At 48.6% G+C, this 12,370-nt stretch overlaps 1 long non-coding RNA gene across 2 annotated transcripts; it reads right to left on the bottom strand.

Moving 5' to 3' along the window:
- Positions 1–8,883: 8,883 nt before the first annotated feature.
- LOC103243292 (uncharacterized) lies at positions 8,884–12,367 on the bottom strand. Of its 2 annotated transcripts, none has more exons than XR_012088891.1 (2): positions 9,318–12,367; positions 8,884–9,225 (listed from the first exon to the last, which is right to left on the bottom strand). It is a non-coding gene; the product is annotated as an uncharacterized lncRNA (long non-coding RNA). The 2 variants fall into 2 exon arrangements; XR_012088892.1 differs by having other exon boundaries at positions 8,884–9,260; positions 9,318–12,253.
- Positions 12,368–12,370: the final 3 nt, after the last annotated feature.

The following is a 12,370-nucleotide window of genomic DNA, read 5'->3' as shown; positions in this document are numbered from 1 at the left end:
GGCTCAAGCAATCCTCCCACCTCTGTTTCCTGAGTAGCTGAGACTACAGGTATTCGCCACCATGCCAGGCTATTTTTATTTTTAATTTTTTTATAGAGACAGGGTCTCACTATGTTGCCCAGGCTGATCTCAAACTCCTGCGCTCAAGTGAGTCTCCTGCCTCAGCCTCTGAAAGTGCTGGGATTACAGGCATTAGCCACTGGGTGCAGCCCCATGAATTATTTAGAATTGCATTTTGACTTTTTTTTTGAGACAGAGTCTCACACTGTCACCCGGGCTGGTGTGTAGTGGCGCAATCTTGGCTCTCTGCAACCTCCGTCTCTCGGGTTCAAGCGACTCTCCTGCCTCAGCCTCACTAGTAGCTAGGATTACAGGCACCTGCCGTCACGCCCGGCTAATTTTTGTATTTTTTAGCAGCGATGAGGTTTCACTATGTTGGCCAGGCTGGTCTCGAACTCCTGACCTCGTGATCCACCCTCCTCGGCCTCTCAAAGTGCTAGGATTATAGGTGCGAGCCACTGAGCCTGGTGCATTTTGACATTTAAAAATGCATGGGTTTGTTTATTTTTAAAAATTATTGATTTCTAATTTAATTCTATTGCTGTTAGAGAATGCGGTCTATATGATATTTTGAGCTGACGGAGACTGCTTTATGATCTGATATGTGGTCATTTTTGTAAATGGTCCATCTGTGTCTGAAAGTAAAAGTGTGTTCAACAATTGTTTGAACTGGAGTATTTAAAATACTCTATTAGATTATGCTTGCTGATTGCGTTGCTCAAATCTTTTAAATCCTCACTGAATTTTTTGTCTGCTTGATGTACCAATTCCAGAGGGAGGTGATTTAACTCTTCCATTGGTGGATTTGTCTATTTTTCCCAGTATTTCTGTTTTATGATTTTTGAAGCTATGTTATTAGGTATATACATATAGCTTATTGACAGATTGAGGTAAGCAAGTATCCTTACCATCTCTCTCTGCTGGGTGGATGTTTTTTCCATTACTGTAGCAGAATATCACCTTTTGGGCACCCTTGACTTTTTCTTTCTTTCTTTAAAATTTTTTTTGTTTTTGAGACAGTGTCTTGCTCTGTCACCCAGGCTGGAGTGTGGCGGCATGATCTTGGCTCACTGCAGCCTCTGCCTTCTGGGCTTATGTGATCTTCCCACCTCAGTCTCCTGAGTAGCTGGGACTACAGGTGTGTACCATCATGCCTGGCTAATTTTAAGTATTTTTTATAGAGATGGTGTCTCACCATGTTGCCCAGGCTGTTCTTGAACTCTTGGACTCAAGCGATCCTTCTGCCTCAGCCTCTCAAAGTGCTGGAATTACAGGCTTAATCTACCATGCCTGGTCCACTCTTGACTTTTTTGAAGGGCACATTATCTCTGATTTAATCTCCTCCTCTTTATGAGGCCCCAGGCTTTGTCTTGTTCCTTTCTGGATTTGTGCCTCAGAGGAGTCTTGTTTTCTTGCCAGCTCAGCCTTGCATTGAAAACAACACACACGTCTGGGTGCAGTGGCTCATGCCTGTAATCCCAGCACTTTGGGAGGCTGAGGTGGGTGGATCAGTTGAGGTCAGGAGTTCGAGACCAGCCTGGCCAACATGGTGAAACCCCGTCTGTACTAAAAATATAAAAATTTAAAAAAATAAAAAATAAAAATAATATAAAAATATAAAAATGAGCCAGGCATGGTGGTGGGTGCCTGTAGTCCCAGCTACTCAAGTCTCAGGAGGCTGAAGCCAGAGAATTGCTTGAACCTGGGAGGTGGAGGTTACAGTGAGCCAAGATCACAACACTGCACTCCAGCCTGGGCAACACAGCAAAAGAACGAATGACAGAAAGAAAAAGAAAGAGAGAGAGAGAGAGAAAGAAAGAAAGAGAGAGAGAGGAGGGAGGGAGGGAAGGAAGGAAGGAAGGAGAGGGAGGGAAGGAAGGAGAGGGAGGGAAGGAAGGAAGGAAAGAAGGAAAGAAAGGAAAGAAAGAAGGAAAGAAAGGAAGGAAAGAAGGAAAGGAAGGAAGGAGACCCACATACATTTTATTTTTTATCTAGCATTTCTAGCTGTTTTGTACCACAAGAGTTTTTCTGAACATATATAGCCCACCTTATTGCTGGAAATAAAAGTCTCTGCTAAGTGCTTTACATAAAATTTTATTTAATATTCAAAACAATTCAATAAAATCCTGTCGCCATTTTTTTTTTTTTTTTTCAAAGAAGAAAACGCAGGCTCAGGGAGTTTATGACTGGATTCAGATCCTAGTTCTGACACTTACCAGCGATATGACCTTGAATAAGTCAGTCACTCCAGAGGACGCTGAGCTCAGTGAGCACAGTGGCAAGCCCTGCCCTGCCGGGATGCTGTTTGCCTTAAAGTAACGCATAGAACGCCTCAGTGTCTGGCACATCATTGGTACTCAGAAGACGTCAGTGATGACTGCTGTCTAAAGGGAAGGTGTATGTATCTGGGACATGTAGCCTGTACTCTCTTCACTGGGAAGCACTGACAAGGACGGGTCAGTAACTGACTGAATTACCTGGAGGACTGTAAAAGACACAGATCCCTGGCCGTACTCCCCCCAAATTCTGATTGTGATGCATGGCCGGCTTTGGGAGCCTGTGTCACTGGGGTGAGGCTCATGTGGTCTTCAGTGGTCCACTCTCTGGGGCTGTCCTCTAGAGAGTTACATAGACAGGATAGCTTTGGGCAGGGTGCAGTGGCTCACACCTATAATCCCAGCACTTTGGGAGGCCGAGGTGGGCAGATCACAGGTCAGGAGTTGGAGATAATCTTGGCCAATATGGTGAAAGCCCGTCTCTACTAAAAAAATACAAAAATTAGCCGGTCATGGTGACTATAATCCCAGCTACTCGGCGCCTGTAATCCCAGCTACTCGGGAGGCTGAGGCAGGAGAATTGCCTTAACCCGGGAGGCAGAGGTTGCAGTGAACCGAGAATGTGCCACTGCACTCCAACCTGGGGACAGAGCAAGGCTTCATCTCCAAAAAAACAAAAAAGAAATGATAACGTAGGCCGCGCGCGGTGGCTCAAGCCTGTAATCCCAGCACTTTGGGAGGCCGAGACGGGCGGATCACGAGGTCAGGAGATCGAGCCCATCCTGGCTAACATGGTGAAACCCCGTCTCTACTAAAAAAAAATACAAAAAAACTAGCCGGGCGGGGTGGCGAGCGCCTGTAGTCCCAGCTACTCGGGAGGCTGAGGCAGGAGAATGGCGTAAACCCGGGAGGCGGAGCTTGCAGTGAGCTGATATCCGGCCACTGCATGCCAGCCTGGGTGACAGAGCGAGACTCCGTCTCAAAAAAAAAAAAAAAAGAAACGATAACGTAGTGACTATCATGAGTTGCCAAGAAGAGGGAGGGAGCAGCCCTCATGGTTAGATAGCAAGCAATTTGCTTTCATTTTAATTAATTTTTTTTTTTTTTTGAGAGGGAGTCTCGCTCTTCCACCCAGGCTGGAGTGCAGTGGTGCAATTTCGGCTCATGCAACCTTTGCCTCCCGGGTTCAAGTGATTCCTCTGCCTCAGCCTTTCTAGTCGCTGGGACTACAGGCACACACCGCCACACCCAGATAATTTTTGTATTTTTGGTAGAGATGGGGTTTCACCATGTTGGCCAGGCTTGTCTCGAACTCATGGCCTCAAGTGACCTGCCCTCCTCAGGCTCCCAAAGTGTTGGGATTATAGGTGTGAGCCTTGTGCCCAGCCACCTTTTCATTTTTGAGACAGAGTCTCACTGTGTTGCACAGGCAGGAGTGCAGTGGCGTGATCTTGGCTCTCTGCAGCCTTGACTTCCCTGGCTCAAGCGACTTTCCCATGTCAGCCTCCCAAGTAGCTGGGACTACAGGAGCGTGTCACCATATATGGCCATTTATTTATTTGTTTATTTATTTATTTATTTGAGACGGAGTCTCGCTCTGTCGCCTAGGCTGGAGTGTAGTGGCGTGATCTTGGCTCACTGTAGCCTCCACCTCCTGGGCTCAAGCGATTCTCCTGTCTCAGCCTCCGAAGTAGATGGGATTACAGGCACCCACCACCATGCCCAGTTAATTTTTGTATTTTCAGTAGAGATGGGGTTTCACCATGTTGGATAGGCTGGTCTTGGACTCCTGACCTCAGGTGATCTGCCTGCCTCAGCTTCCCAAAGTGCTGGGATTACAGGTGTGAGCCACCGCACCCAGCTTATGGCTAATTTGTAAACTTTTTATAGAAACGAGGTCACTATATTGCCCAGGCTGGGGTAACTGTAACTGGGGTAACCCCTCTAACTCCTGGGGTAAAGTGATCCTCCTACCTCAACCTCCCAAAGTACTGGGATTATGGGCATGAGCCACTGCACCTGACTAACTTTTTGAATAGGTAATATATGTACATGTTTCAACAATCAAAATGAAATATAAAGAAATTCACTGGAAAGTTCTATTCCCACCCCTGTCCTTGCCTACCTCCGCCCCCCAGCCACAGGTTTCCCCCAGCTCCCTATAGGTCACCACTGATATTACTTTCCCTATACAAATTCAAGCAAATATAAACATCTGTTTTTATTTCCACCTCCCTTTCATTCATTGGCTATGATACTACCACTGTGCAAAGCTCTTTTCTTTTCTTTCCTTTATTTTTTTGAGACAGGGTCTCACTCTGTCACTCCTACTGTCTCACTGTCACCCCTGCTGGAGTGCAGTGGTGTGATCATGGCTCACTGCAGCCTCGACTTCCCCAGCTCAAGAGCCCTCCAACCTTAGCCTCCTGAGTAGCTGGGACCACAGGCGTGCACTACCACATCCAACTAATTTTTGTATTTTGTGTAGAGGTGTGGTTTCACCAAGTTGTTCAGGCTGGTCTCAAATTTCTGCAAGTGATCTGTCCCCCTTGACCTCCCGAAGTAGTTTTAGTAGAGACAAGGTTTCCCATGTTGGCCAGGCTCATCTCAAACTCCTGACCTCAGTTAATCCACCCGCCTCGGCCTCCCAAAGTGCTGGTATTACAGGCATGAGCCACCACGCCCAGCCTCCTCTACCTGCCTTTCTTTCAAAAAAGATGACATACTATGTATACTGTTCTGAACCACATTTTGTGCTATTTTTTTTATTTTTATTTTTTTAGATGGAGTTTCGCTCTTGTTGCCCAGGCTGAAGTGCAATGACGCAATATTGGCTCACTGCAACCTCCGCCTCCCGGGTTCAAGTGATTCTTCTGCCTCAGCCTCCTGAGTAGCTGGGATTATGGGCATGTACCACCACACCTGGCTAATTTTGTATTTTTAGTAGAGACAGGGTTTTTCTATGTTGGTCAGGCTGGTCCTGAACTCCCAACCTCAGGTGATCCACCATCCTTGGCCTCCCAAAGTGCTGGGATTAGGGTGTGAGCCACCGTGCCTGGACGTTTTTTTTTTTTTTTTTTTTTTTTAAGATGGGGTCTTGCTCTGTCACACAGGCTGAGTGTGGTGGTACAATCACAGCTTACTGTAGCCTCAGCTTCCCTGGCTCAAGCAATCCTCCCACCTCAGCTTCCTGAATAGCTGGGACTACGTTCATATACCACCATGCGGCCTTTTTTTTTTTTTTTTTTTACTTGCTGTAGAGACAGAAGTCTTACTATGTTGACCAGGCTGGTCTTGAACCCCTGGACTCAAGTGATCCTCCTGCCTCGGCCTCTCATCTTAGATCCCAAAGTGCTGGGATTATTGGAGTGAGCCACTGCACTCAGCCTATACCACATTTTTGTTTCAAAATATATCCTGAAGATCTTTCCATTCTTCTTGGCATCCTTATTTTATTTTATTTTATTTTATTTTTTACAGCTGCATAGTTTTCCATTGTGGGGCTATATCAAAATTTATTGAACCCTTCACTGTCCAATATAGTAGCCACACATGGCTACTTAAATTGAAATTAATTAAAATTAAGTAAAATTTATTTATTTCCTCAGTTGAACTAGCTACAGCTTGAATACTCAGTAGCTATGAGTGGCCAGTGGCTGCCATATTGGACATGGCAGATAGAGACCATTTTCATTATTGCAGAAAGTTCTGTTGGACAGTGGTTTAACTGATCCCCTAAAGCTGGACACCTAGTTTGTCTCCAGTTCTCATGCAACTTGGGGATGATGGGCCCATTCCTGGAATACAGCAGAGCTGGGTGAAAGCTGCACTGGGCGTTCTGGGCCTTCAACCTCAGACCTTGCAACCTGGGAGGCTCCTGAAAGAGGAAGGCTTTTGGATTTGGGGCAGAGACTTGACCAGGGTCTGGAAGAGAGAGTGGCCCTAAAGAGCAGGCCTCCTCAGAGGTTGCAGTGACCCGAGATCACGCCACTGCACTCCAGCCTGGGTGACAGAGCGAGACTCTGTCTCAAAAAAAAAAAAAAAAAGAAAAGAAAAGAAAAGAAAAGAAAAAAAGAGCAGGCCTCCTGCTCAAACCTCAAACCTAACCCCTCCCTCCGGGCCTGCCAAAATGCAGCTCTGTCTCTTTCACTCAATATTTAGCAGATACTCCTTGAGTAACTCCCAAGGATGTTGTCAAGTCCTTCACTGGGGATGTAGGTATGAGAAAGACACAGTCCCTGACTTGGAGAAACCCGCGGCCCAAAGAAAAAGACATATAATCACCTGCTCTGTGACCAGGAATTTTAAAGAGTCATCACCTAAGATCAAAAGGCCTGAGAGGCCAGGTATGGTGGCTCACGCCTGTAAGCCCAGCACTTTGGGAGGCTGAGGCGGGCAGATCATGAGGTCAGGAGATCGAGACCATCCTGGCTAACACAGTGAAACCCCGTGTCTACTAAAAATACAAAAAAAAAAAAAAAAAAAATTAGCCAGGCGTGGTGGCGGGTGCCTGTAGTCCCAGCTACTCAGGAGGCTGAGGCAGGAGAATGGCATGAACCCGGGAGGCGGAGCTTGCAGTGAGCTGAGCTCGCACCACTGCAATCCAGCCTGGGCGACACAGTGAGACTCTGTCTCAAAAAAAAAAAAAAAAGACCTGATAATAACCTGTTTGTGAGGATTTGGGGAAACAGGTGATCTCATTTGTTGTTGGGGGTTGTAAATTGGTACAAAATTTTTGGAGGGCAATTCTGTGAAAACCTATAAAACATTTAAGAGCACATAATCTTTGACCCAGAATTGTCATACTTATAAATTTATTTTACACACACATATGTCTACGAATATATGTACTAAGATATTTCCTGCAATTAGCATTGTTTGTAGTAATAAAAGGCGGACACACATAAATATCCACTAGGAGGGGAATGGTGAGTAAATTGTGACACACCATATGATGGAAAACTATGTTGACTATCTACAGGCAGGTATATTATTACATGAAAATAGCAGGTGCTGAACAGTGTAGAGTGTGTGCTATCATTTGTGTCACACACACACGCACACACACACAGCATATGCTCCAAATATCTCTGCAAAGACACATTAGAACTGTTAAGAGGCTGGGTGCAGTGGCTCACACCTGTAATCCCAGCACTTTGGGAGGCTGAGGCAGGTGGATCACTTGAGGTCAGGAGTTCAATACCAGCCTGGCCAACATGATGAAACCCCGTCTGTACTAAAAATACAAAAATTAGCTGGACGTGGTGGCGCGCGCACCTGTAGTCCCAGCTACTCAGGAGGCTGAGGCAGAAGAATTGCTTGAACCCCGGAGGCAGAGGTCGCAGTGAACTGAGATCATGCCACTGCACTTCAGCCTAGGCAACAGAGTGAGAATCCATTTCCAAAAAAAAAAACCAAAAAAAAAAACAGACAAACTGTTAAGAGTGGTTGCCCCTGGGGAGGAAATGGGCAACAGGGAGGCTGACTGGCAAGAGACTTTTCTTTTCCTTTCTTTTCCTTTCTTTCTCTTCCTTTCTCTCATCCTTTCTGTCTTTTCTTTCTTATAGAGTCTTGCTCTGTTGCCCAGGCTAGAGCGCAGTGGCGCGATCTTGGCTCACGGCAACCTCTGCCTCCCAGGTTCAAGTGATTCTCCTGCCTCAACCTCCCAAGTACCCGGGATTACAGGCACCTGCCACTACGCCCAGCTAATTTTTGTATTTTTATTAGAGATGGGGTTTCACCATGTTGGCCAGGCTGGTCTCAAACTCCTGACCTCAAATGATCCACCCACCTTAACCTCCCAGAGTGTTGAGATTACAGGGGTGAGCCATCACACTTGGCCAGGAGAGACTTTACTTTCTTTGCACATGCTTTTGTACTTTGTTTCTCTTTTGAACTGTGTAATAACCTTTTTCCTTTTTTTTTTTTTTTTTTTTTTGAGGCAGGGTCTCGCTCTGTTGCCCAGGCTGGAGTGGAGTGCAGTGATGCGATCTTGGCTCACTGCAGCCTTGACCTCCCAGGCTCAAACAATCCCCCCACCTTAGCCTCCTGAGTAGCTGGGACTACAGGTGCTCACTATCATGCTCAGCTGTTTTTTTTATTTTTTGTATTTTTTGTGGAGATGGGGTCTCACCAAGTTGCTCAGGCTGGTCTTGAACTCCCGGGTTTTAGCAATCTTTCCTCCTCAGCCTCCCAAAGTGCTGGGATTACAGGTGTGAGCCACTGTGCCTGGCCCCTTTTTCCTTTTTTTTTTTTTTCCCCCTGGAGAGGGAGTCTTGCTCTGTCGCCCAGGTGCGAGTGCAATGGCGCCATCTCGGCTCACTGCAACCTCCGCCTCCTGGGTTCAAGCGATTCTCCTGCCTCAGCCTCCTGAGTAGCTAGGATTACAGGCACGCGTCACCACACCCGGCTAATTTTTTGTATTTTTAGTACAGATGGGGTTTCACCATATTGGCCACGCTGGTCTCAAACCCCTGACCTCATGATCTGCCCGCCTCCGCCTCCCAAAGTGCTAGGATTATAGGCGTGAGCCACCGCGCCCGGCCCCTTTTTCCCTTTTTTTTTTTTTGAGACGGAGTCTGGCTCTGTCGCCCAGGCTGGAGCTCAGTGGCGCCATCTCAGCTCACTGCAACCTCCTCCGCCTCCTGGGTTCAAGCGATTCTCCTGCCTCAGCTTCCTGAGTAGCTGGGACTACAGGCGCGTGCCACCATGCCTGGATAATTTTTTTGGTATTTTTAGTAGAGACGAGGTTTCACCGTGTTAGACAGGATGGTCTCGATCTCCTGACCTCGTGATCTGCCCGCCTTGGCCTCCCAAAGTGCTGGGATTACAGGTATGAGCCACCTCGCCCGGCTCCTCGGCTCCTCGTTTTCCGTTTTTAAGGAGGCTCCTACGGAGTAATGGTGAAGGGGAGAGAAGAGATCCCTGGGGAAACCTTCTCAATTACCTGGGTTCTGAATATCCCCAGTGACTGCACAATACCTCCACTGAAGGTGACAACAGTCCAGAAATGTCGCTTCTGCGGTGAATCCATCCATCGCTGCTGGAAGCCTTGCCCTGTCTTGGCTGTCATACCGTCTGTGGCCAGCAGAGGGTAGCACAGATCCACCAATGTGTTAGTCCCAAGCTTCAGTCATCCCTTCTAGGATTTCCTCCTCAGTGGGCCAAGATGGGAAAGATACCTTCTGCCAAGCCAATGAAATTTACTACGTAATAATTGATTCCATCTTCTCATTTTTTTGTAACTTACAGTTCTGATCGGCATGAGAGAGACAGACAGAGAGAGAGAGAGAGAGAGAGAGAGAGAGAGAGAGAGAGAGAATATGTAGGCTTGCAGAAACAATAATTTTCCACAGAAGAGGTGTTACTTAGCCCAGCTTTATTTCCACCAGGCCTTGGGTGAAGAGTGGCTGGCAATGGCTTGAGAAACCCCAAGGATTGAGGATACAGTCTGGTAACTACTGCATTAGTGGCTCCCCGCCTGGCTTGGGTTTCCAGCTGCAGGGCACGCTCCTACCCTTCTCTTTTCCTCTCACAGAAGTAGTTCTGGGCAAGACGAAGCATGAACAGCTGGTCCCATAGGATGACTTGAAGCAGCCACTCTCCTAGAGGGGTTAAACGTCTGTCCCTCACCAGGCGCGGTGGCTCAAGCCTGTAATCCCAGCACTTTGGGAGGCTGAGACGGGCGGATCACGAGGTCAAGAGATCAAGACCATCCTGGCTAACACAGTGAAACCCCGTCTCTATTAAAAAATACAAAAAACTAGCCGGGCGAGGTGGCGGGCGCCTGTAGTCCCAGCTACTTGGGAGGCTGAGGCAGGAGAATGGCCTATTGGGAAGCAGAGCTTGCAGTGAGCTGAGATCCGGCCACTGCACTCCAGCCTGGGCGACAAAGTGAGACTCCGTCTCAAAAAAAAAAAATTCTGTCCCTCACTAGGCTGCAAGCAGCCCAAGGACTGGGGCATTTCTCATTTGCCACAGAATCTGCAGGACCGAGCACAGTGATGGGCACATAGCTGGTGCTAAGTAAAGGTTTATTGTTCAATTGAAAGAGACAGCCATTGAGGAATCAGGGAATCCATTCTTTAAAAAAATGTTTGTTTGTTTGTTTGTTTTTCATTAAAAAAAGTCTTCCAGACTGGGCGGGGTGCCTCGTGCCTGTAATCCCAGCACTTTGGGAGGCTGAGGCAGGCGGATCACTTGAGGTCAGGAGTTTGAGACCAGCTTGGTCAACATAGCAAAACCCCATCTCTACTAAAAGTACAAAAATGAGCTGGGTGTGGTAGCACGCGCCTGTGGTCCCAGCTACTGAGGAGGCTGAGGCAGGATAATTGCTTGGACCTGTGAGGTGGAGGTTGCAGTGAGCTAAGACTGAGCCACTGCACTCCAGCCTGGGAGACAGCAAGACTCCATCTTAAAAGAACAAAAAATCTTCCACAACAGTTATCTTATAGAGACAAGAAGAAAAAAAAGAAGAGAGAAGAAACAAGGAGAGAAGAAGAGGAAGAGGTCCTAGCTAATCTCAAGGGCAAGGACCCAAGGGCAAGGTTCTGGTCTGTCTGGGAGGGAGAATACGGCAGTGTTCAGGGAATGGGTCATTTTCCCTGCATGCCCAAGGAGAATCCTGCTTTGACTCACCTTGGAGGTCCTTGGTCAGGCCACGAAACCAGTGATCACATCTCTCACCCATCTGGGGTGCTGGTGACCTTGGCAGAAGAAAGGCTTAAACCAGGTCAGCCTGGGGGAAGGGACTGGCTCCTTCCAGGGTCTTCCTCCAGATTAGATGTTAACTTTCCATCTCTTGCTCAAAGTCTCAGTGGCTCTGAATGTGAGGGCAGAAGGAGGAGGATGCTGCCAGGGGAGGGGACACTAATGGCTCCTGACCTGGCCTAGAGATAATCCAGGGCTCCTTCAGCCAGCCCTCCCTCCTCAGTGCCCTGGAAGTGTAGGGAGGAGCCAGTTGGGGATCCCCACAAATTAAATGGGGAATGAGAGGAGCAACTGAAAGTCTCAAATTCAGGCTATAGATGGGACCCCAGCCCTTAGGTTGCTCCCCCATACTCTCCCATCCTACATGAGATGGGCAGTGGAGGGCCAGGACAGCAACTCCAAGCCAGTTTAGGTTTTGGAGGTAGACAGTGAGGAGGCTTGCTTCTGTCCTTTGTTAGTTGAGTGCCCTTGGACAGCTCACTTACCTATTCTCAGACTCAGTTTCCCCATCTCTAAAATAAGGCTATCAATACCTACCTTCTCTGGCCATTGTCAGGATGAATGAAAGAGCTCTGGAAGTATTTCTGTAATTAGCTGACATCAGAGATTGTTATTCTCCAAGGTGAGAGGCCAGACTAGATCCCTGGCGGGGACAGTGTCAAGATTCTTTTTCCCTCCTCTGCGGTGCCCGCTCCTTTTCCAGTCTTGCGGCTGGCTCTCATCCTCCTTTCCGCAACCCCCCAATCCTCCTTGGGACCACCTTGGCTGGCCCAGCTTCTCGCAACCTGCCCTATTCCATAGGTGCCCGCATTCTAAAACCTGTAGGGGTGCCCTGCACAGGCGCACGGTTGGTAGAGGTGGGACAGGTGGCGGGGGTCTCCACTGGCCTGCGTCCGCGCCCCCTACCCTGTTTAGGAGTTCCTGTTTGGAGATGGCTCCCCCTGGTCCTCAGCTAGTCTCTGGGCTAAGCAGGGGAGGAGAGAAATAAAAGGTGGGGGGCCTGGAAGGGGGTTCCCACCTTCTCAGTCGGGGACCTGAGAGGGGGACGCAGCCCTGGCGCGCCAACGCTGCACCACCATGGGTCTCCGAGCCGTGCTCGCAGTCGCTGAGATCCTCGGTGCGGAGAAGATGTGCCCTTCCGATCCCCAGGCCGTGACCCCTTTCACCCAGACCCGGCCAATCTCTCGCCCCCGGCGAGCGGGAGAATGCGGTTCTAGGACCCGGAGGCGCAGCCGAGCGCGCCGCCGCCTCGGCCTCGCCTCGGTGGCCTCCCGCTCCGGCAGGTGAAGCGGCGCCGGCCGCCCCCTCTGCAGCAGGTGAAGCGG

This window comes from Chlorocebus sabaeus, chromosome 16, assembly GCF_047675955.1.
Source record: "Chlorocebus sabaeus isolate Y175 chromosome 16, mChlSab1.0.hap1, whole genome shotgun sequence".
Taxonomy (NCBI): Eukaryota; Metazoa; Chordata; class Mammalia; order Primates; family Cercopithecidae; genus Chlorocebus; species Chlorocebus sabaeus.
This window is presented reverse-complemented; position numbering and strand designations above follow the sequence as displayed.